The 4,022-nt window shown below is 45.4% G+C and overlaps 1 protein-coding gene across 1 annotated transcript in view; it reads right to left on the reverse strand.

The window, feature by feature from the left end:
* The window catches only part of PTCHD3 (patched domain containing 3), a 26,665-nt gene that overhangs the window by 16,891 nt on the left and 5,752 nt on the right, over nucleotides 1–4,022 (reverse strand). The window lies entirely within an intron of this gene.

The raw sequence follows: 4,022 nt of genomic DNA on the forward strand, positions 1-4,022 counted from the left end.
TTTTAAAATAGGTTATGAATATTTTCAATCAGATAAGTATAATTTATTTTGAATAATAAACATTTTAAATATTTAAATTCTATGGTTAGCTTAATTTATTTTTAATTTTTAAGATTAAATGTGAATTTATTGGGTGACATTGGTTAATAAAATTATATAGGTTTCAGGTGTACAGTTCTATAATACATTGTCTGTATATTATATTGTGTGTTCACCACCTCAAGTCAAGTCTCCTTCCATCACCTTTTATCCCCCCTTTACCTTCTTCTACCTCATCCCACCTTTTTTCCCTCTAGTAATCACTATACTATTGTCTGTGTCTATGAGGTTTTTTTCTTAATCTCTTAAATGCTACGACAGAAGAGTAAACTGGTTAGGGTGGTGTGTACGTATGTGTGTGTGCAAGCTAAGGAATCAGGACTTCTTTTTTAGCGGCTCAATGTAGTCTTCTTAGGGCTGTTTATATTACTTTTCATGGATGTTTTGATCTATGAATTTATCTTTACTTCCTAATCTGTTGAGGAAAACCCTACCATATTTTAGACCCTTAGCTTTTAGTAGTTCTCTTGCCACTTGGTAAGGAAAATGTGGAAGGTCAAGAAGAGAAGAAAAGGTTTGAGAATTTGTGTGGTAAGTGACATCTACTCATTTTCATTCTGTTGGGAGAATGACATTCACTTAATATACGCCAGTGATTCAAAACAGGTGGACACTGTGTTAGAAAATGGTAGGGATGTTAGACATTTGATTCTGATCACGAGTTGGCCCTCTCTGTGAAGTCAGTATCGACATCTGAGGGCACAGATGCATTTCCCTAGGAACTGGCTTAAATCTGGAGTTAGGATCAGGGGTTGAAAGATCAGGGTCAGCAACAGGAGAGGAAAGCAGAATTGAGCCTGGAGCGGATTCTGAGGATGGCAGTGGTGAAAGCAAAGGTAGGCAACGTGGACTCGAGGGTCTCCTGAATGAAAAGGCAGGATGAGTGGGAGAGAGAGCACTGCTGGGAGGAAGGTATTTAATTAAACTGAATTCTACTGAAGCCAGCCCCTGGGCAGTGCTGACACAGACCAAAGCAGGACTGACTCAAGCATACAAACTGCTGCATAAATTATACTAAATGAGTAACACATGGAAAAGGTCTCAGACCCATCCCTGACACATAATGAAAATTCAATTAGTATTTTTTCATCCCCTTCCTGCTCTTTTAAAAAATAAAAAATAATATATATATTTTATTGATTTTAGAGAGGAAGGGAGAGGGAGAGAGAGATAGGAACATCAATGATGAGAGAGAATCACCAATTGGCTGCCTCCTGCAACCCCCTACACTGGGGATTGAGCCTGCATGTGCCCTCACCAGGAATCGAACAGTAACCTCCTGGTTCATAGGTCAACGCTCCGCTACAAAGCCATGCCTGCAGGGCCCTTCTTGCTCTTGATGATGCTACCAGGTAGCACATAAAACACAGTGTTTGCTTGGCCAAAAGCATCATTTCGACAATATGGTCTCAGCAGCATTTCCAGTGCAATTAAAAGTTGAACTCAATGTGTAAAATGGAGGAGAAAAATAGCAGTCACTGATCAGGAGAGAACACTTCAGCCTTAGCTGGAGTTGAGAAAGAAATAATAGGGTTCTCATTTACCCTGGGGGAAGCAGGAGTATCTGGAGGCCCAAAGCTAAGGGGCTTAGCGACCATGACTGTGAGAGGCCTAATAAGCCTGAATTCCCAGATCTCAGCATCAGACCTGAGGCCCAGGAACTGGGCACGCACATTTGTTGAAAGAATGAACAAAGGGCTCAAAAGTGGTCACTTTTCTCTTCCTCCTCCTTCTCCTCTTCCTCCTCCTCCTCCACATCCTCTTTGTTCTCTGCAATTCAGCATGGAATTGCTGACAGAGCACAGGATGGCTGGGAAGGAACCTGTGTTCCCTCTCAAATGCTAACTAGTTGGGTGGCCTTGGGCAGCAGCCTGCACTACATCCATGGCTTTCAAGTTTTTACCATAAGGAACAGTAAAAAAATACATACTACATGGCTCTCCCAGTACATACCTATTTATGAAAGATAGAACATACTCTTACTATGTGTAATGGTATTTTTTAAATTTTATTTCATTTAAAAAATGCAAGCTTTGACCCAATACACCAATTCTTGGACCCATTAATTAGCAACCAACCTGCAGTGCCTCCTAAAGCCCCCTTCCCAAAGAAACGGGACCAAATAAAATGCATGGACTTTGCAATCTCTGGTTTTATCTCTGTGTTCTTCAACTGCATATAAATATCTAGTTCATTGCTCCAGTGACTTAACAATGACAATTATTTTCCCTTTCCCTGGGGAATTCTTCTTCATCCCCATCTCCTCTAGTTGAAGGCCTGTAGAAAATGGCACACATTCACGAAGAGCTCTCTCTATTTTTTCTTTCCCAGTTAGCATGCAAACAGGACTGCCTTCTTCCTCCTCCGAAATTTAAGGGCCCTATTCGATATATTTATGTGGGCCTCATTTTATGTTTTTGTGTTTATTGGTACAGACCCGTGTTACACGAGCCCCACTGCCACCACGTGGCTTAAAACTCAAGAGAGTTGGGTTCTAACCTTCTCCAGCACAGTGAGGAATAGACCCTCACTGTGCTTCCTGTTCCTCAACACCAAACTGCCCTTTTCCTCCTCAATGTGCCAGTGAAATTCCTCGGGGTGGAGGGGTAGGAGAATGGGAGAGAGATATAAAATCTCACAGCTCTGGAGCACAGCAAATAATGTGGTGGGGTATACATTTATTTAGAAAACCACAGAGCGAGCCTCAGGAAAAAACATGTAATCGAAAGGCCAGGGGGAGAGCTTGGGTGATCAAGAGCGCTCCTTGCCCAAAGACCTTCTGATAAAAAGGAACTCTTAGTTTTTGCAACAGCAAGGATAGACCTGGGGATTATTATGCTAAATGAAATAAGCCAGAGAAAGACAAATACCATATGATCTCATTAATATGTGGAATCTAATGAACAAAAGAAACAGGAACAAAACAGAACCAGAGGCATGGAAGTATGGAACAGCTGGGGGCGGGTCAGAAGGGAGTAAAATGAGGGGCGGCGGCTGGATGACAGAAGGTGAAGAGATTACTGGATGAAAGAAGGTGAAGAGATTAGCCAAAGAACATATCTGCATAGCCCATGAATACAGACAAGTGTGGAGAGGGCGGGGGCTGGGTAGAGGTGAGTAAAGCAGGGGGATTGGGGACATCTATAATAGTGTCAACAATTAAACAATTTTTTTTAAGAAAACCTTTAGATGTTGAAGGAAGGTACTTTCTGTTCCTTGAAACTTGGCTCAGCATCACGTGAACTGGAGAACTGGATGCAAGTGATGGCTTCAGAGTCAGGGAAGAGGGGTCGCCAAGCTGCCTGCGGGTCACATTACCTTTCAGAAGGGCACAGGTGTGACAGAGGAGGGCACAACCAGAGTAGGTGCGCCTGTGTGCGCCCTGGGCGAGAGCCTGCCGTGAAAACAAGGCTGGAGAGGTGAAGGAAAAAAATCTCTCTGCATTTTCTTCTTCCCCGACCCAGAACATCTGAAATAGAAATAGCAACACGGGACAAAATGCTTACAACCATGTTATCTCTGCACTTACCTTGCCTCCCTCTGCAAAGCATATAGGGTATAAGGTGCAGATGGCGGCTATCGCCGCGGGCTAGCCTCGGAAGCAAAGGTTCGGGCTGGAGTGGGTGCGCGCGCGGGTACCCACTTTTAGGGAGGCCGGCTTCCAGCTCTCTCACCCCAAAGCCCGGGCTGACCCCACCCCGCCTTCGCCTCCTCCCTCTTCCCCCCCCCCCCCCCTGGCAGGTCCCCTGCGCACTGGCCCCCCGGGGAGGAGCTGGCGGCAGGAGCGCCGCTTAAACTCCTGTCCGCAGCTCTTGGTACGGGGGACTGGCTTTGGGGCGCCCGCGCACCGCAGGGCGGGGTGAGCCCCCCTGCGCGAGGCCCTGGGGGCTGCTGGGAGGGGCGACGTGGGAGACGCCGGGGCG

This window comes from Myotis davidii, unplaced genomic scaffold (assembly GCF_000327345.1).
Source record: "Myotis davidii unplaced genomic scaffold, ASM32734v1 scaffold252, whole genome shotgun sequence".
Lineage (NCBI taxonomy): Eukaryota > Metazoa > Chordata > Mammalia > Chiroptera > Vespertilionidae > Myotis > Myotis davidii.